This window comes from Cornus florida, unplaced genomic scaffold, assembly GCF_030987335.1.
Source record: "Cornus florida cultivar Cherokee Brave unplaced genomic scaffold, ASM3098733v1 CherokeeBrave_3.0.0_Hap2_Chr08, whole genome shotgun sequence".
Taxonomy (NCBI): Eukaryota; Viridiplantae; Streptophyta; class Magnoliopsida; order Cornales; family Cornaceae; genus Cornus; species Cornus florida.
Genome location: NW_026775578.1, coordinates 54,352,173 through 54,374,560, shown reverse-complemented (window position 1 = coordinate 54,374,560; position 22,388 = coordinate 54,352,173). Strand labels below are relative to the sequence as shown.

General features: G+C 33.5%; 2 pseudogenes; one reads left to right on the top strand and one right to left on the bottom strand.

Annotated features, from left to right (window-relative positions):
* Positions 1-4,458: 4,458 nt before the first annotated feature.
* Positions 4,459-4,557, bottom strand: LOC132272226 (small nucleolar RNA R71; annotated as a pseudogene).
* Positions 4,558-12,113: 7,556 nt separating this feature from the next.
* Positions 12,114-12,212, top strand: LOC132272221 (small nucleolar RNA R71; annotated as a pseudogene).
* Positions 12,213-22,388: the final 10,176 nt, after the last annotated feature.

The following is a 22,388-nucleotide window of genomic DNA, read 5'->3' as shown; positions in this document are numbered from 1 at the left end:
AAACTTTAATAAACAGTCTTTGCTGGGCTAGTAAGAGTTCAATTTGGATTCTTATGATGGTCAACTCTTTTGTTTGAGTGGTGTAGACTGTAGAGTATCCCGGTGAGAGTCCAATTTATACTTCCTTAAGAGCATCTCCAATGCTAAAAGTCATTTTCGCATGACAAATCTATATTTTGACAGGTGTTATAGTGTCAAAATACTATATTTTAGCAATTCTGCTCCAATGGTGTATTTCATGAAAAATGCTATTTTTTGACACAACCACTATTCTTTTTCAACTACCATTCCCACCACTACATTACCAAGTAGAACCTATATTTAATAAACACTTGAAACACTTCTAACACGAACCATGGAAATATTGAATCTAATACTAGAGTTGTACAATTGGAAGGTGGTCTAAAAAGGTAGAGATAACTTTGCAATATATCAAACTATCAATTCCTGATTATATAGCCCCCTATCCTGTGACTAATTATTTGTGATGAACTTGTCACTTAAACATTGGTATAAAAAAATTTGCTTTAATTTAGAGATTAAAATTTACACCAGAAAGATGGCTCTGGAGCAAAAACATCATTACAACAAGACATTACATCCCAACACTACATTACATCCCAACACTACATTACCAAGTAGAACCTATATTTAAGTAACATGGAGGCTTGCTGCAAATAGACTCATATATCCCACCTCTTCTTCACACGGAACATCAACACTGACGCTCTAATATCATCAAACACATTTTTTATTTATTTTTAATCTCAGATTATGAAATTATTTCAACAACAGCAACAACACTGAAATTGAGAAAGTGTATATGTAAAAAAAGATGAGAAAAATGAATTTCGAAATAGTTCCATTTATTTGATGGGAAAAAAAGAAAGCCAATCAATACTGAAATTGAATTGAAGACTGCAAAATACATATACACACACATGGAAATCAAATCAACACAAAACATATGCACAGAGAGAGAAATCTGGATCCCAAATACAAAGCCCATGCTTGATTTTAGAATGAAATTGAAATTCATTGGACAAAATACATAAAACGAGTATAAACAACAAATCTAACAAGAACCTAATATATTCCTGGTTGAATTGCTTAACAAAGATTCCAATTCTAGCTAAACACTTCAAAAACCCCAGTCCATAACCTCTGGGGAAATATACAGCTGAATAGTAAATAATTGAATAAATTTTGCTAAATTCCCAATTGGGTTAGCATCTTAATTAAACTCAAAATGATAACAATAAACAGTTGAATGAATTTTTCAAAATTCTCAAAATTAAGCCTTGGGAACAAAAATTAAAGGAAAATAAATAAATAAATAAAAATCGAATATGGGATGATCATTCGTCCCAGTGGAGGCCGACTACAGCATTGCAACCGTCGTCGGATGATGAGCGTTGAAAAGTGCGCATCTAAACCACTTAAGCTTAGGTATTCTAGAACCTTTATCTATTTTATTTTCCTATTTTGTATTGATTTTGTGTTATTTCCATTTTCATGCACTTATCCCTAAAATAAGCTAACTCAGCCAAATAAGAGCAAAAAGGAAGCAATTCTGGGATGAATCAAAGAAAAGAGTAAAAGAGAAGCAAAAGGAAGCAAATGGTGAAATTCAACATCTTCGATCGATCTCAGAGAAAAGTTCGATCGATCCAACATGATCGATCTCATCACTTCAAAGATAGATCCAAGCCATCATGTCATTTTCAGAGATCCCAAAAGTTCGATCGATCCAACTTCCTTTTATGATCGATCGAACATTCTTATCCTTATCCAAATGATTGATCTTATCCAGCTATACCACCCTACCAACCGCTTTTGTACTTTTCCCAAAAATATCTCTAAAAATATCTCAAACTTGTTCTTATCCAAAAAGGCGCCGCCATCATGGATTGATCCAGCCTAAGTTCGATAGATCTTAGTCATGTTCGATCGATCGAACTTCCTCCAGTGCGAAAAAGTTAAATTTTCGGCTCACAAAAAGTTGTCCTTTATCCAATCATTGGGGAATATTTGTTGTACGACCCCAGCTCATTTTTGGTGTCATTTGACCTACCTATATACGGATAAGGATTACTTTTTACATATATCATATCATACCTTATAGCATTCATCTAGAGAGGATTTTTTTTAGAGAATTCTTAGTGAGGAAGTAAAAGGAGGAGAGGAGGCTAGAGACACCATTGGAGGTTCTATATCAACCAAGGAGCAGATTTCTTCCATGGAGCTTGCCCTTGAGGGTTGGAGGAGCACATCCATGAGTGGCTAGACATCCTTTTGGGGCTAGAGTTAGCCCTAAGCATGCTTTCTACATCTTGATTTATGTATTATTGAGGGATTTGTATTGTAATATATGTTTTGACATTTATATATATATAGATCTTGTTTATTCAATGATTTATATGGTTTAATGCTTCCAATTGATCATTTCATTCTATCCATATGTCTATATATGCTAGAGTAGATGTTCATGTGTTTGTCTCTAGATTTTGTGTTATTGATGCATGTCTATGTGTATTGATGTTATAGATTTAGAGATTGTCAAAACATAAGTGCTTAATGGAATGCTCTTGTCATTTGCTTGATGGTTCATACTTATTCCTTGATGGATTGTGCCTCTTCCTTAGCTTAATTAGTTTAATTTGATGCTAGTAGCTTAATTGTAGTGTAGTTGTAGTATATTTGTTAGATGGGAGGACAATCTATGCTTGTTGTTCGATGTTCCATTCTTTTGAATGCAAGTAGCATATGTCTCTAATCTTGTGATGAGTTTGGATTGTGAGCTTAATGAAAGGATTAATGGCTTACTTTGATAAATTGTGCTTTTCACTTGTTGCTTAGACAATATATACTTAATTGGTCATCCTTACTAATTAAATCAACCAAACACACACACACCAATGTTGCAACATATGCTTCCCTCATTAATCATTTGTTAAGGGTGTAGAAAAGTTAAGATTAGTGGTAATCTCTAAACCCCAAGATTTCTCTCTCTCTTACTTACTATTTATTGCATTCTATTGTTTTTACTTTAGTTAAATTGCTCTCTAGTTTAATCCAACCAACCCACCTCTTGTTTGATCATTCGACCTACTAACCCTAATCTTGATTTCACAATAAATACGATACCAATCCCTTGGGACGATCCCTACTTGCCCTAGCTATATTTTTAGTGAAAGGTAGTAGTGGCAATTTCTAAATGTAAAACTTGGCCACATTGCACACTCATACCTTCTTAGCGCATTCTTAAGCATTGGTGCGGCGACAACACCAAGTTTTTGGCGCCGTTGCCGGGGATTGATTGAAGGCAACGTCGTATTTGTGAAATCAATTAGGAATTAGTACTTCTTTGATCGTGTCTTTAATTTATTTTCATTTCAATTTTTGTTACTTATTATGTTTGTTCTTGTTTGATTATGAGTATTTAGCTAGGAAGCAACCAAAAGAGCTACCAAGCAAGGCAAAGGAAAAAGCTAAAAATTATATATAAAAAAAAAAATTTGCTAAGCTAAAAGCTAAATTTGGAGTTGAAGTGCTAAAGGACCTTTGTGAGCTTTTCTTTACTCAATCCCTTAGTTAAATCGTCGGCCCGCATGAAGGCTTGTTTTTCCATTCTTAGATAAATCGTGAGCCCGCGTGGAGGCAAATTTTTGTTATTCTGGCATATTTTTTATGATTGTGGTTGTTTATTGCTTATTGAGTTTTGTTGTGCATGCATGGTCATCGCTCATTGAGACCTATTCTTGTCCCTCTTAATTTCCATCTTGAATCTGTAGTTCGAAACCCTAGGGGAAGAGGAAGTTCTACTCAATCCATTTCATCAATGGATGTCCATAATGAAGAGCATGTAGAGGACCTTGGTCATATAGACCAACAAGGTATCCTCCATCCCAACGTGCATCAGGAAAACATGCAAGTACCATTAGGCATACCTAAGACATTCATTCACCAACACCAACACCAACAACAAGGCCAAGTTCCATTGGGAATACCAAGGCCAATGTATACTCCACAACCACCCATCATCCAAGGACATCAAGGTGCCCATGTTGCACCACTAATTGCAAATCCACCTCTTACTTTAAGAGATCACTATGTGCCTAATGAATATAATGCACCCACAAGCATTCAATTGCCACCATTTAGAGTACACCACTATGAAATCAAACCACAAACCATTCAAATGCTTCCTAATTATCATGGACTTCCAAGTGAAGAACCTTACAAGCATTTGGATGAGTTTCTTGAAGTATGTTCCACTGTGAAATACACGGACATGCCGGAAGAGGTCTTAAGGCTTAAAGTTTTTCCATCCACCCTCAAAGACAAGGCAAAATATTGGTTTAACAATCTTAGGCCTTTTTCAATAACTTCTTGGGCAGAAATGCAACCAGAGTTCTTGAAGAAGTACTATCCGGTTTCTAAGACCAATGCCATGAGAACCTCAATTCGAGAATTTTCACATAGGGATGGGGAAATATTTCATAAGGCATGGGAACGCTTTAATGAATTGCTTAAGAAGTGTCCACATCCTGACATGCCCAAATGACAATTAGTTCAATATTTCTTCGAAAGTCTATCGGACAATTATAAAGGCATGGTTGATGCTCCATGGGTGGCTCTTACATTGATAGGCATGAGGATAACGTGTGGCGTCTTTATGAAAGCATGAGTGAAAATTCTTTGCATCGAACTTTATCTTCCAAGAATGGTAGAAATTCTAGTGGTAGGAAGAGTGTTGGCTTACATTAAGTCGACCACTCTAATGAAATTGCCGCTGAGATGAAATCATTATCTCAAAAGTTTGATCAATTTTTGATCAACCAAAACTCAGCGAATCAAGTATCTTCTTTCCCTAACCATTCTTTTTATGCAACTAATGAATCATGTATGACTTGTTCAAGTGTTTTACATTCTACTTCCAATTGTCCCCATGGACATGTGCAAAATGAACACTATGAACAAGCGAATGCTGTTTTTGCTAACCAAGGGAACAATCCTTATGGCAATCATTATAATCCTAGTTGGAGAAATCACCTGAACTTCTCTTGGAAAAGCCAAGGGGAAGGCTTAAACCCTCCCCAAGGTAGTTTTCAAGGAAAGTACATTTCACCTCCACTACAAAGCCAAGGTTCCCAAGGATATAGACCATACCAATCATAAGGCAACCAATTCTCAAATTCTCATTTTCCCAATCAATCATATTCCCAAGGAAATGTTAGAAGTCCCGCTTTTGAGGAGAAAGTTTTGACCGCTTAGGCACTTTAGAGGTGATCGGTGGCCATTCCTATACGCCAAATTGATGTAGTGAATGTGCGGTTCAAGAAAAGCCTTTTGGGTCAAATTTAAATTTATAAAAACCACTACCAACACTACTACTAACATAGCAAGAGTGAGTAAGGATCGTCCCAAGGGATTATTCATGTTGGAATTTAACTTTGACTCTAATGTATCACAAGATTGTAAAGAAAGAGATTGGTTTGATTAAACTAAGGTATAATGAAATTAAAATGCAAGTAAAGTAAACTAGTTAGAGATAGGGATTTAAGAGATATGAAGAGAGGACTTAGGGTGTTGGAATCACCATTAAGCTCGTGTAATTTGTGATACCCCCACATTTCCACGTGTAGGCTGGCCAGGCCCACACCCGAAAATGCGGGAATATCAAAACAATATAGTACTTAAATGAACACAGAATACAAGAGGAATAAAAAAAATGAATAAATCGCTGAATGGAATTCTATTAATAAAATAAAATCTCTTTTACAAAAACATTTCATGAATTTAATACAAGTGTTCATTTAAGTACTATATTGTTTTGATATTCCCGTATTTTCGGGTGTGGGCCTGGTCAGCCTACACGCGGAAATGTGGGGGTATCACAGTTGGTATCAGAGCACTCCAGGTTCAAGTGTCCCTAGGGTGTCTTTCGTTGTGTGACTTCTGCGTTGTGTACTCTTTTATGTAGAGCTTAAGTTTAGGATTCATTGTATTCTATATTCGGTCCGTTAGTGAATCCTAAAGATAAATCGTTTAGTCTTGTCAATAAATGGTAGGACATCGATTTGGAAGGTATTTGAGGAGGCAAGAGCGTAGGTGCCAGGATCGTATGCTAAATTAGTATGTAGGGAGACAATCGTTTATTGTGGAAACTGAGCAATGACATAGACTACAAATGTCGATAGTTTACGTTCACATAGTAAACATAAATGTAAGATAGAGTAGATAATTGAATTGTGGGAAGTTATTACTTTTACACTCAGGATTGTTCAGGGAGGATGCATGTCATTGCAGAATTGGATTTTAAGTTTTTTTTTTGAGGATTGGGGTGTTCCAAGGTTATTTAAATCAAATTAGGTGATTTAAATGGTTGAAATAGACTGGTTAAAATCTCAGAATGCATAATATACATTAATATGCCAAGGACTTGAACAATATGGAATTTTAATTAACTCACATGTTGTGAATGAATGATTTAGTTGCTTAATATTATTCTAGCAATTTCATTGTATATTTATGTGATTTTAATCATGTATTAGCATATAATATAATTATATATTTATCGAATTTTTATTATAATTACTTCTGGATTATTTGAAGTATAATTATATATGTTGCATGAATTATGGGTTTTATGTATTATGCACCGGTATGGGACAGTGGCATTCTAGGGACAGATTAACCAAAGAAGTTAAGTCCTACCTATATATTTATAAGAGAACGGATTAACCATAGAGTTAAGTCCTACTTATTCGTGTCAGGTCAACGGAATAGTTGGATGGCATTAGGGACGGATTAACGGAAAAGTTAAGTCATACCTATTTATTTATGGATTTTATGGTTTAATGCACCGGTGTGGGACGGTAGCATTCTAAGGACGGATTAACCAAAGAAGTTAAGTCCTACCTATATATTTATAAGGGAACGGATTAACCATAAAGTTAAGTCCTACTTATTCGTGTCAGGTCAACGGAATAGTTGGATGGCATGCCATTGAAATAATATGGTTGGATAGTTTACTTTTATGCTTGGATATAATAGATTTTATATATGTATGGATATGTGCCACAATATGAGCTTGAGTCTCAGGATCAGTGGATAGGATGGAGGCATATATTGCCGATTGAGATGGGTAGCTGGATTTAAGGATGTGTGGGCCCAGGTAGGAGGAGGACTCGTGACCACCTTTGTGTGCGTTTTGAATAAGATACCCACTATCCGGATGAGACTGTTTTAGTCCAGTGAGAGTCTCTAGTGTGTACTTATATTTATCAATTATATAAATATATATGGAATTAACTAATTAGAGATATACAAATATTAATGTATGTAAACTACAAGGTAAGGCGTATCAGAATATAGAATGTTAAGATCGAAGATAAGAATGATATCTGGTATGTTCGTTATTAGGTGTGATCAATAGAGATCGTTAGTGTTGTGCAGTCACTTTCCATATTAATGTGGCGGAGGGGAGATATTTCTGCAAATAATATTGTGGGAATATCCATGTTATGAGGGAAGTTTATTTCCATGGGGGTCGTCACTAGTTAGATGACAAGGTGGTTTATTCGTTGTAGCAAGTACATGCAGCAAAAAAAAAAAAAGGAGTCCTAGATAATATGGACAATTGGGTCTTTACTCAAATTGTATCACATAGGGGAAGTAATGTTGATTAGAAAGGAAAGGAGATTATCGCATCACTATGTGACGATTTATGTTTTATTTATTAGGCAATAGCCTATAGTTGGCAAGAATATAAATATGTATTTTGCACCATATGTGTAAAGGAGTTTTTAGGTGTGTTACTGCAAGAAAATACAGTAATGGGGATAATTCTCAACGCATGTAAATTGGTGAGGTTAGGTTGCAAATAAATGCAACAAGTATATGGATTAGTTTAGCATCGTCTTAATAAATTACCAGATATGTCTACTAATTATGAGTATGTGTGGATGGGTTAATTTTCACACGGATAAAGGAAAAAATGAATTAAATAATCAAAGTTTTCATTTTCATGGATTCGTGAATTCCGAGGACGGAATTCCTTTTGTTAGGGGGGAAGAATGTAATACCCCGATATTTTAAATGATTTATTAATTAGGATTAATTAATTTTATTTTATATTGAAATGAATTGTTTGATTTAGATGTTTTTATTTTATTTTTATACTATTTATTTTTATTTAAATGAGTGTTATGATTAATTATTTTATTTTTATTAAATTATATTTCGTGACTATATTTGATGAATTGGTGTGTTGGTTTGTTATATGAGAATGTCATGATTGTGTTGTTTTAAGTTGCTTATTTGACTAGGTGTAATTTTATGTTAATGTGATTTTATTGTGTTTTAATTTTAATTATTAGTTTTAATTTAAGTATTTTAATTAAGTGGTTCGGGCTTAAGGAAGGTTGGACCAAATGATATGGTCTTGGGCTTAAAGGAGGCCTTATTGGATTAATTAATAAAGGCCTATGGTTATTAATTATAAATATATATAAAATTATATATAAATATAATTAATTAATAATTGTTAGAGAAAGATATATATAGAGATATATATTTATGGATAGATGTAGGATTTATGATCTAATTAACCGATGGTTAATTATGGGAGATATGTATACGTATAAGTAATATAATATATGTTTATTATATTATTTAAATAATATTAGTTTAATATTTCAGTTAGTAATCCTACTAGTAATAGGATTTAGGATTTTATGTGTATAAATCTACACATAAGGATTAGGGTTAGAAAGTTAATACGTTAAAAAAATAAGAGTCAGAGAGAGAAGAAGAAGAGAAAACAGAGAAGGAGTAGGCCGGATCTGAGGAAGAGGATGCCGGGATTGGAGGAGACAACCAAAGATTAAAGCTTCGATTTCGTTTCGAAATCTTCAGGCAAGTTGTCTCTAACTCTCCTCTTAGGACCCATAAATTTAGCACCTTGGGTGCCGAAATTTTAAATTTAATTCATTAATTAAATCATGTTAGATCGGAATAATTAAAAATATAAATTATTATATATGATTTGTGGATTTTTGGGATTTTAATTGCGTGTATAGGTGATGTATATTTTTTTTAAATACTGTATAGGGGAATGTGTGACCCAAAAAGGGTTAATTATTTTTCTGGAATTTTTCTAGAATTTCTGGAATTTTTATGTATTTTTCTGGATTTATTTTATATTGTTCTGATATTTTAGGAATTATATTTATTTATTTATGTGTATGATTATATATATATATATATATATATATATATATATATATATATATATACACTGTGTACATACTGGAGATTATCGGCGCCTAAATAGGGACTGAATCCAGTGTAAAGCGGCATATTGTAATTGTGTGTAGGTGGATCTTGGCCATTGGATTAGGATGATGAGGGGGCGGATGATCCAGTGAATCATGGTACAAGTTAATATGGTGCGCCCAAGATCTGGACCCTTAGATTTATTTAAGCTTAAAGTTGATGGATCCAGTGCATTGCAGCACATAGAAGTCTAGTGCACGCAAGCATCAGGACCATGGATGAGGTTTGGTCAAAGGTTGTTTAATCCAGTGTGGCGCGCGCATGAAAACTAAACACATTCAGCGAATGAGAGAGCGTCACATCAGCCAGAGGAAGAATTAGGTGCATGTGCGGCGCGTGAGAGCGCGTGGGAGCACGTGAAGCCACGTGGATCTTGTGGAGGCGCGTGCCAGAGTTTTAGGCGCGTTTGGCGGCGCGTGGGGGCGCGTAAGGAGGTGTTTGGAGTCCCAGAAAGGTCCTGTGGGGTCCGGTGAATTTTTAGAGTTGATGTTAAGCCTGTTAGGGTTGAAAATAACCACTTGAGGAGGTGTTCTTGATATTCTAAGAACCATAGAGTGTTACTATGAGGATTAGTAGTAATTATTTGGGGTAAATATAACAATCTATTATATTGTTATGGAAGGATGTAGATATATGTATATATAAGTATATATATATTTACATATATGTGCATACAGGGATTTTATTTAAATTATGATTAGTAAGGAAAGAAGGATGTATATATATATATATATATATACATAGGATTTAAATAACCAAGGGTTATTAGGGAAAGATTATACACATATATATTATGTAAATATGTGTATATGTGTGTATGTGAATTAAGATTATTATATTATTCTTTCTTATTTAATTTGGATAGACTAGTTATTAGATTGTAATATGCTTAAAATGTGCATGAGTTGTCTATGTATGAATTAGACATGGTTGAACTGTTGACATGGATGAGTTATCATAGGTGTAATTATATTGCCTAGGTATTTGTATGAATAAAAAAATTCATACATAGGAAGCATGGATGAGTTGCTAGGTTGTTAGTATAAATAAATATACTTAGAGGGGCATGGTTGAATTGCCAAAGGTATAGATAAATATACTTAGAGGGGGCATGGTTGAATTGCTAAATGTATAAATAAATATACTTAAAGGAGGCATGGTTGAGTTGCCAAATTTATAAATAAATGTATTTATAAGTGCATGGTTGATTTGCCAAGGTATAAATATTGCTATGTGTTCGATGATTAAAATATATCATCTATAAGTATTGCATGTATAGGTTGGATTATGATTAATTAGATATTCTTAAATTAGAATAGTCTAATATTTTCAGGATAGTGTATTATTTTATACATGTTAACAAAATAATATTGGTGATGACATGGATGATTGGGCAAAGCCTAGTTGTGTGATTTAAATACTTATAAATGATGATTTTGGTCTAGGGATGATTAAATTAATTGTTGGATTATGATTATACTTTGGATTATGATTTTGGTCTAGGGATGATTATGATTAAATTAAAAATTCATGAAATGTTTTTGTAAAAGAGATTTTATTTTATTAATAGAATTCCATTCAGCGATTTATTCATTTTTTTTATTCCTCTTGTATTCTGTGTTCATTTAAGTACTATATTGTTTTGATATTCCCGCATTTTCGGGTGTGGGCCTGGCCAGCCTACACGTGGAAATGTGGGGGTATCACAAATTACACGAGCTTAATGGTGATTCCAACACCCTAAGTCCTCTCTTCATATCTCTTAAATCCCTATCTCTAACTAGTTTACTTTACTTGCATTTTAATTTCATTATACCTTAGTTTAATCAAACCAATCTCTCTATTTACAATCTTGTGATACATTAGAGTCAAAGTTAAATTCCAACACGAATAATCCCTTGGGACGATCCTTACTCACTCTTGCTACGTTAGTAGTAGTGTTGGTAGTGGTTTTTATAAATTTAAATTTGACCCAAAAGGCTTTTCTTGAACCGCACATTCACTACATCAATTTGGCGTATAGGAATGGCCACCGATCACCTCTAAAGTGCTTAAAGCGGTCAAAACTTTCTCCTCAAAAGCGGGACTTCTAACATTTCCTTGGGAATATGATTGATTGGGAAAAAGAGAATTTGAGAATTGGTTGCCTTATGATTGGTATGGTCTATATCCTTGGGAACCTTGGCTTTGTAGTGGAGGTGAAATGTACTTTCCTTGAAAACTACCTTGGGGAGGGTTTGAGCCTTCCCCTTGGCTTTTCCAAGAGAAGTTCGGGTGATTTCTCCAACTAGGATTATAATGATTGCCATAAGGATTGTTCCCTTGGTTAGCAAAAACAGCATTCGCTTGTTCATGGTGTTCAATTTGCACATGTCCATGGGGACAATTGGAAGTAGAATGTAAAACACTTGAACAAGTCATACATAATTCATTAGTTGCATAATGAGAATGGTTAGGGAAAGAAGATACTTGATTCGCTGAGTTTTGGTTGATCAAAAATTGATCAAACCTTTGAGATAATGATTTCATCTCGGCGGCAATTTCATTAGAGTGGTCGACTTAATGTAAGCCAACACTCTTCCTACCACTAGAATTTCTACCATTCTTGGAAGATAAAGTTCGATGCAAAGAATTTTCACTCATGCTCTCATAAAGATGCCACACGTTATCCTCATGCCTATCAATGTAAGAGCCACCCATGGGCATTAACCATGCCTTTATAATTGTCCGATAGACTTTCAAAGAAATATTGAACTAATTGCCATTTGGGCATGTCAGGATGTGGACACTTCTTAAGCAATTCATTAAAGCGTTCCCATGCCTTATGAAATGTTTCCCCATCCCTATGTGAAAATTCTCGAATTGAGGTTCTCATGGCATTGGTCTTAGAAACCGGATAGTACTTTTTCAAGAACTCTGGTTGCATTTCTGCCCAAGAAGTTATTGAAAAAGGCCTAAGATTGTTAAACCAATATTTTGCCTTATCTTTGAGGGTGGATGGAAAAACTTTAAGCCTTAAGACCTCTTCCGGCATGTCCGTGTATTTCACAGTGGAACATACTTCAAGAAACTTATCCAAATGCTTGTAAGGTTCTTCACTTGGAAGTCCATGATTAATTTAATCATCCCTAGACCAAAATCATCATTTATAAGTATTTAAGTCACACAACTAGGCTTTGCCCAATCATCCATGTCATCACCAATATTATTTTGTTAACATGTATAAAATAATACACTATCCTGAAAATATTAGACTATTCTAATTTAAGAATATCTAATTAATCATAATCCAACCTATACATGCAATACTTATAGATGATATATTTTAATCATCGAACACATAGCAATATTTATACTTTGGCAAATCAACCATGCCCTTATAAATATATTTATTTATAAATTTAGCAACTCAACCATGCCTCCTTTAAGTATATTTATTTATACATTTGGCAATTCAACCATGCCCCCTCTAAGTATATTTATTTATACTAACAACCTAGCAACTCATCCATGCTTCCTATGTATGAATTTTTTTATTCATACAAATACCTAGGCAATATAATTACACCTATGACAACTCATCCATGTCAACAGTTCAACCATGTCTAATTCATACATAAACAACTCATGCACATTTTAAGCATATTACAATCTAATAACTAGTCTATCCAAATTAAATAAGAAAGAATAATATAATAATCTTAATTCACATACACACATATACACATATTTACATAATATATATGTGCATAATCTTTCCCTAATAACCCTTGGTTATTTAAATCCTATGTGTATATATATATATATACATCCTTCTTTCCTTACTAATCATAATTTAAATAAAATCCCTGTATACATATATGTAAATATATATATACTTATATATACACATATCTACATCCTTCCATAACAATATAATAGATTATTATATTTACCCCAAATAATTACTACTAATCCTCATAGTAACACTCTATGGTTCTTAGAATATCAAGAACACCTCCTCAAGTGGTTATTTTCAACCCTAACAGGCTTAACATCAACTCTAAAAATTCACCGGACCCCACAGGACCTTTCTGGGACTCCAAACACCTCCTTACGCGCCCCCACGCGCTGCCAAACGCGCCTAAAACTCTGGCACGCGCCTCCACAAGAATCCACGTGGCTTCACATGCTCCCACGCGCTCTCACGCGCCGCACATGCACCTGATTCTTCCTCTGGTTGATGTGGCGCTCTCTCATTCGCTGAATGTGTTCAGTTTTCATGCGCGCGCCGCACTGGATTAAACAACCTTTGACCAAACCTCATCCATGGTCCTGATGCTTGCGTGCACTAGACTTCTATGTGCTGCGATGCACTGGATCCATCAACTTTAAGCTTAAATAAATCTAAGGGTCCAGATCTTGGGCGCACCATATTAACTTGTACCATGATTCACTGGATCATTCGCCCCCTCATCATCCTAATCCAATGGCCAAGATCCACCTACACACAATTACGATATGCCGCTCTACACTGGATTCAGTCCCTATTTAGGTGCCGATAATCTCCAGTATGTACACAGTGTGTATATATATTTATATATATATATATATATATATATATATATATATATAATCATACACATAAATAAATAAATATAATTCCTAAAATATCAGAACAATATAAAATAAATCCAGAAAAATGCATAAAATTCCAGAAATTCTAGAAAAATTCCAGAAAAATAATTAACCCTTTTTGGGTCACACATTCCCCTATACAGTATTTAAAAAAAATATACATCACCTATACACGCAATTAAAATCCCAAAAATCCACAAATCATATATAATAATTTATATTTTTAATTATTCCGATCTAACATGATTTAATTAATGAATTAAATTTAAAATTTCGGCACCCAAGGTGCTAAATTTATGGGTCCTAAGAGGAGAGTTAGAGACAACTTGCCTGAAGATTTCGAAACGAAATCGAAGCTTTAATCTTTGGTTGTCTCCTCCAATCCCGACATCCTCTTCCTCAGATCCGGCCTACTCCTTCTCTGTTTTCTCTTCTTCTTCTCTCTCTGACTCTTTTATTTTTTTAACGTATTAACTTTCTAACCCTAATCCTTATGTGTAGATTTATACGCATAAAATCCTAAATCCTATTACTAGTAGAATTACTAACTAAAATATTAAACTAATATTATTTAAATAATATAATAAACATATATTATATTACTTATACGTATACATATCTCCCATAATTAACCATCGGTTAATTAGATCATAAATCCTACATCTATCCATAAATATATATCTCTATATATATCTTTCTCTAACAATTATAAATTAATTATATTTATATATAATTTTATATATATTTATAATTAATAACCATAGGCCTTTATTAATTAATCCAATAAGGCCTCCTTTAAGCCCAAGACCATATCATTTGGTCCAACCTTCCTTAAGCCCAAACCACTTAATTAAAATACTTAAATTAAAACTAATAATTACAATTAAAACACAATAAAATCACATTAACATAAAATTACACCTAGTCAAATAAGCAACTTAAAACAACACAATCATGACATTCTCATATAGCAAACCAACACACCAATTCATCAAATATAGTCACGAAATATAATTTAATAAAAATAAAATAATTAATCATAACACTCATTTAAATAAAAATAAATAGTATAAAAAGAAAATAAAAACATCTAAATCAAACAATTCATTTCAATATAAAATAAAATTAATTAATCCTAATTAATAAATCATTTAAAATATTGGGGTATTACATAATTAACCACTTGCTTTCCATTAATGGGGAATACATTGTTGTGAACAAAATGCGACTACCAATTGCAATATTAAGCATGGACCATCTAATTTAGGCATGAATTGTCTTACCTAAACTAAGTGTAGAACAACCCATCAATTCTAAGTATGACCAATCAAACTAGTAACAATTGTAGCACACATCAATCTAGAAAATCATGGAATTCGCAATAATAAGCCATGGAGTATCTAAACAAGCATAGATTGTCTACCTACCTACAAGCATGAATTAAATTGTAGAATAACCCATCAAGCACAAGTATAAACCCCCAAATTAATTGACAAACCCATTCAATGAAAAACCATGTCTAGCCAATATTGAAATGTGTGTGTAATTGGTTGATTCAATAAGTAAGGATGACCAATTAAGTATATATTGTCTAAGTATCATGTGAAAGGCACAATATATCTAATCAATGAAGTATATATTGTCTAAACAACATGTGAAAGGCACAATAGATCAAAACAAGCCATTAATCCTTTCATTAAGCTCACAATCCAAATACACCACATGTCTAGCCATCACTAGATTCTCAATTAACCACACATAGACATGCAATTAATATAGAAAAACTAGTATAAAGATTAATTCCCAAATAATTACACATAAGACAACATGTAATCACATAGAGAATCAATAAAAAGAATTAATCCATATGATTCATGTGAGAAATAATTCCTAATTTAATCACACATAGACATGTAAATAAACTAAAGAATTAATAGGAAGAATTAAACCATAGAAATATACCAAGATTCATGAAATTCACAAGGCTAGAACATAAATCACAACAATATATATAAATCCTCAAAAATAGAAATACAAGGGTTTAGATTACACAAGACTTAGGCTCATCCAAGCCCTAAGTGTAGATCTAGCCAATCATGGAGGAGGTGGATGTGGTCATGGAATCAAGCTCCAAATATGGCTCCATATTTTTCTTCCTCTTCTTCTTCTTCTTCTTTGAAGCTCTAGAGATGGAGAGAGAGTGGGTCTAGAGATGTGTTCTTGAGATGAGCCTCCACTTCTCCCTATTATTCTAACCCTAATCTCTAACTTTGCTAGAGAGAGAAATATAAAATTACAATGTAAAAGTAAAATGATAAAAAAACTCTTTTCACAAAATGGGTCACTTTCCTTTATATAAAAAGTCCTTTTCTTAGCCACTAAGTCAGGAATATAGCCCCAAAATGATCTGGCACGCACACCAATGTTCTCCCAATGATTGGATAGATGATAACTTTTTATGAGCTGGTAATTTAACTTTTTCGCACTGGAGGAAGTTCAATCGATCAAACCTTGATCTTGGATCGATCGAACATAGCTGAGATCCATCGAATTTAGGCTGGATTGATCAAGGATGGCGGCACATTTTTGGATAAGAACAAATCTGAGATATTTTGGAGATATTTTACGAAAAGGACAAAAGTGGTTGGTAGGGTGGTACAACTGGATAAGAGCAATCATTTGGATAAGGACAAATGTATTCGATCGATCGAATGGTAATGTTAGATCGATCGAACTTTGGGCTTTCTGTATAGGGTCAAGGTTTGGATCTATCTTGAAGTGCTGAGATCGATCCAAGTTGGATCGATTGAAAATCTGAATTCCACCCTTTTGCTCCTTTTGCTTCTTTCTTGCTCAACCTTGCTCCTTTCTTTGATTAATTCCAGAATTGCTTCAATTAAGCTCTTATTTGGCTGAGTTAGCTTATTTGTGGGATAAGCACCTAAAAATGATAATAACATGAAATTAGACTAAAACGGGAAAATAAGATAGATAAAGGTCCTAGAATACTCAAGCTTAAGGGGTTTAAAAGTGTACTTTTCAGCGCTCATCACACCCCCAAACTTAAATATTGCTAGTCCCTAGCAATGAACTACGAAGTAAAGAAATGAAATGAACAACTATACAAGTATGAACTAGAAAACAATAAATGGATAACGCCACTTTCGTAGGGAACACGATTGCATTTAGCATATGCAACAAGCTTTTTAAACCCCTAGGTTACCCCTAGTGGACGAGTGAAGTCTTGTGAGGGTTTCCAGAAATGATACCCACAAACATTAAGCTCATTCTTTCAAAAGAGGCACCAATATTGCAAACAAGCATTGGGAGAAAACTACCTCAAATATGCAATTTTTCAAACATTTCCAAGCAATCTCCCAAAATCTCAACATCAAGCAAGCAAGTATGGTCCTCCATACATCAAGAAAATGATCATGCAAATCAAAACAACTCTAGAATTCTTTTGAGTGGACTGGCATCAAATGTGTTGCTATCTTAACCAACTAAAGAATTAATCACATCCTTAACCTCAAACTAGCACACAAATCTAGTACCGATCATCTAGACAAAAAATGGACCTTTTATTAAAGTTTTATTGTTCTAGGTACGCTTATTCTTTCCACTCGATATTTTTATTTTATTTTTAGAGGATCAAAGATGGAAGTATGGTGCAATGTGTCGATCTCTTAAGCTTTCTAGTGATTCATGAGATCGAGCGCTAGGTCAATGACTCCTAAACCAGACGGCTTTAGGGCACTAGGTGTTCAAACACCCCTACGGACTTACAAGCTCAAATCAACTAGGTTACAAATCAAGACAACCTTCATCTAATTATTTCCCACTTCTCACCTTTTGGGAGAAGTTCTCACTTTTTTTTATTACTTTTGCAACTTCTTTTTTTTTTTTTTTTTAATAGCAAGTTCAATTATTAACCTAGAGTTTGGGCCCTCCACCTTTCGGCGCGAGAAATTCAATGCTTGATGAGACTAGAATCCCAGCTACTTAGTGAAAAGGGTTTGTTATCCACTTTTATCAAGATGAAAGCTTTCAATGCATTACTAGCCCAATTTGGATATAACCAATTCAATAATCAACAAAGCATGTACCCCACAAATGAATGCTAGTATGCGCCTGTGCTAGTGTAGAATCCTAGAATGAATCTCAAAACAATCACAAAATCAAGATGATGTGGACCACAAATGCAAGCAAGATATCAATCTTTCGAAAAATTTACTCATAAATGGTATCCACAAGGCATACAAGGAGTATTGGACTCTCAAGTCATGCAATTTTTAAATTTGAAGCAATATAGTCCTCAAAAGATCAAAATCATCGCTAATCATAGATCTCAATTCTCAATTATGCATTTTAAGTTCAACTTTTAAGTAGAATGCAACAAGACACCTTACCCCCAAACTTAAACCGCACATTATCCTCAATGTGCAATGAGAACAATGAAAAAGATGGAAAGAGTATACCGTGGTGGTGTAGACGTGAAGCCCGGTCATGATCCACTATGAAAAGGGTCTCCCCCAAACTTGGAATCAACAACCTATTTGAATAATCACACTAGCAAACTCACATCAAATATCAAATAGGATAAGAATAATCAAATAATGCAATCTAAGGCAATATAGCACAAGATGAAAAAGAGATATGAGATCAAGCCCAAAATAAATCATAAAATATGTATGACTACACATAAGGGCACAATGGAATTTTTTTTATATTTTTATATTTTTATATTTTTCATTTAATGAAAACAAATATATACAAAATGTAAGAAAAACCAAGAATAAAATGCATGAACAAAATATAAAAAGAAAAATAAAGAAGGTAAAATGTAATGAAAGAATATATACAATGCAAAAAATTAAAAAATAAAAGTAAGAAAGGATGCAAGAACCAAATAATGAAAAATAAAAATAAATTTTTTTTTTATGACATAACAAATATGCATACACACACACACAAAAATAAAACAAATAAACATGTAAGGAATGAAAATGCCAGGAAATAAGGGATGCAAAATTTTTTATTATTATTATTATTTTTTTTATGTGAAAACATGCAAAGAAAAACGAAAAATGTAAGAAATATACAAAATGAGTGCTAAGTTTAACGTCTCTAGCAAGACGGAATGCTACTTTGAAAAATCGTCTTTTTTTTTTTTTTTTTTTTTTTTGAAAATTAAAAATTGAAAATATTTTTGAATTTTTGAAAGATAAAACAAAATAAAGAAAAGAAAATATTTTTGGAGTTTATTTATTTATTTTTTTTTGAAAAATAAAATAAAATAAAATAAAATATTTTTGGGATTTTTGAAATTTAAACAAAAAAAAAATAGAAGTAAAAATAAATTTTCAAAACCTGCAGACATGTTCGATCGATCTGACAAAATGCTTAATCGATCTGACAGAGAGGTGAAATATGCAGGTTTTTGGGTTCTAAAATTTTTCTAAGAGTTGAAACCACAGATCGATCGAACTTGATATTTGGATCGATCGAAGATCTTCTGATCGATCGAACAGAGAACTAAAATATGCAGGTTTTCCAAGATCGATTAGACAGAGAGGTGATTTGGATGCAGGTTGATGCAGGAATGAAGTTCGATCGATCGAACTCTTATTTGAGATCGATTGAACTTATGCAAAATGCTCAATTATGACATGAAAGCTCATGCAATCCTTATGCTAAGCCCCAATGATGGTAACAAGAATGGAGATTGAAAAATAGATAGAAGAATGCACACAAAAATAAAAAAATAAAAAGAAATGAGGGAGGAATAGAGTTGTGAAACTCTACGAATACTAGTGTTTAACGTCTCTAGCAAGACGTTGGGCCAACTCACTAATCAAACAAATCAAAAACTAGATATGAAACATCTTTATTAACCCTCTTTTCACTTTTCTTATTTAATGTCCCACTTACAACAATGAAATCATCCTCCAAAAGAATAACTTGAAAAGAAATAAAAGAGATGATATTGTTCTTGTCATCCACGGTCTTGAAAATAAAATCAATAATGAGTGGCCTTGCACTTGGCAAGGTAAAGTCTTTCAAAGACTCATTTGGAATGTCAAGAAATACCTTCTCTTCATCCTTTTTCTCCCCCTAAAAAATAACCATCTCTTCACCTTCCAAGTAAGTTAAGGAGTTCATTAGAGAGTTCACTTCATTTTTGGAGCTTTCAAAGTCATAACCACAATTTTCATACATTTCAAAAAGACATTCCTCAAAAGGGTCATTAGAGATAATAGAAGGAAGGCCCTCTTCAACAAGTTCCTCCACCTTCTCTCCTACCTCAAGTGTGGTCAACATCTCCTCACTCTCTAAAGTAGCAATGTCCGAGATAAAATCATAATCAAAACAAGAAAAGTCCTCATTAATCATGTTATGTTTTATTGGATTAGCCATTAACTCACTTGCCACTTCCTCCTCTATACAAGATAGAGTGCTAGGCATTAGCTCACTTGCTACTTCTTCCTCACTCTCCTCATTTTCATCTATATACATTGAAGTTCTTGCCATTTTTTCATTTGCCTCTTCCTCCTCCTCTTGACGAGAAAGAGTACTTGCAATTTGCTCAACTTGAGCTTCTAAATTGGCTAAAGTTTGAGAATGAGAATTAATAAGTGAAGTGTGTGAAATATGCCCATCAAGTAAAGTCAACACTTTTTCTTCAAATCCAGGTGAGTACCTAGAAGGTGATGGATTTGGTTTTTTATAAAATGGTGGGGGAGGGTAATAGTCATAAGAAGAATTAAATGAGTGATCAAGTCCATAATAAGATGATGCATGAAATGAATTGGACTCAATCTCATAAGGATTAAAATATGATGGAGGGGCATAAGGTGAAGGGATGTAATTTCTCCCCAAACTTGGATCAAACAATTCCTTCATTCACAATTAAAACCCAAATGCAACAAATAATGGCCTCGACAAGGGCCTATGCTTGGACAAAGATAAAACAATAAAATGAGCCTCAACAAGGGCAATCACAAGCATGCAAAGAAATGCACAATTAAAATACAAGAGTTCCAAGAATTGCTCACAATAGTCCTTAAGCAACTTCAAATTTTAACATTAGCTTTAAGCTCCAATGATTACTTCAAGTTCCAAAGTTTGCCTTCCTTGTAGTCAAGTACCTAATTGACAAATAATAATGAGAACAAGAGAAAAGAATATACAATGAAAAATAAAATAAAAATAGAAACAATCTAGAAAACACTATTGTCTAGTTTAAGTCCAACAAAACCGTTAATCCCCGGCAACGGCGCCAAAATTTGGTCGAGGTCGTTCCTATACGCCAAATTGATGTAGTGAATGTGCAATTCAAGAAAAGCCTTTTGGGTCAAATTTAAATTTATAAAAACCACAACCAACACTACTACTAACGTAGCAAGAGTGAGTAGGGATCGTCCTAAGGGATTATTCGTGTTGGAATTTAACTTTAACTCTAATGTATCATAAGATTGTAAAGAGAGAGATTGGTTTGATTAAACTAAGGTACAATGAAATTAAAATGCAAGTAAAGTAAACTAGTTAGAGATAGGGATTTAAGAGATATGAAGAGAGGACTTAGGGTGTTGGAATCACCACTAAGCTCGTGTAATTAACCACTTACTTTCCATTAATGGGGAATACATTGTTGTGAACAAAATGCGACTACAAATTGCAATATTAAGCATGGACCATCTAATTTAGGCATAAATTGTCTTACCTAAACTAAGTGTAGAACAACCCGTCAATTCTAAGCATGACCCATCAAACTAGTAACAATTGTAGCACACATCAATCTAGAAAATCATGGAATTTGCAATAATAAGCCATGGAGTATCTAAACAAGCATAGATTGTTTACCTACCTACAAGCATTAATTAAATTGTAGAACAACCCATCAAGCACAAGTATAAACCATCAAATTAATTGACAAACCCATTCAATGAAAAACTATGTCTAGCCAATATTGGGGTGTGTGTGTAATTGGTTCATTCAATAAGCAAGGATGACCAATTAAGCATATATTGTCTAAGCATCATGTGAAAGGCACAATAGATTAAAACTAGCCATTAATTCTTTCTTTACGCTCACAATCCAAATACACCACATGTCTAGCCATCACTAGATTCTCAATTAACCACACATAGACATGCAATTAATATAGAAAAACTAGTGTAGAGATTAATGCCCAAATAATTACACATAAGACAACATGTAATCACATAGAGAATCAATAGAAAGAATTAATCCATATGAATCATGTGAGAAATAATTCCTAATTTAATCACACATAGACGTGTAAATAAACTAGAGAATTAATAGGAAGGGTAGAACATAAATCACAACAATATATATAAATCCCCAAAAATAGAAATACAAGGGTTTAGATTACACAAGACTTAGGGCTCATCCAAGCCCTAAGTGTA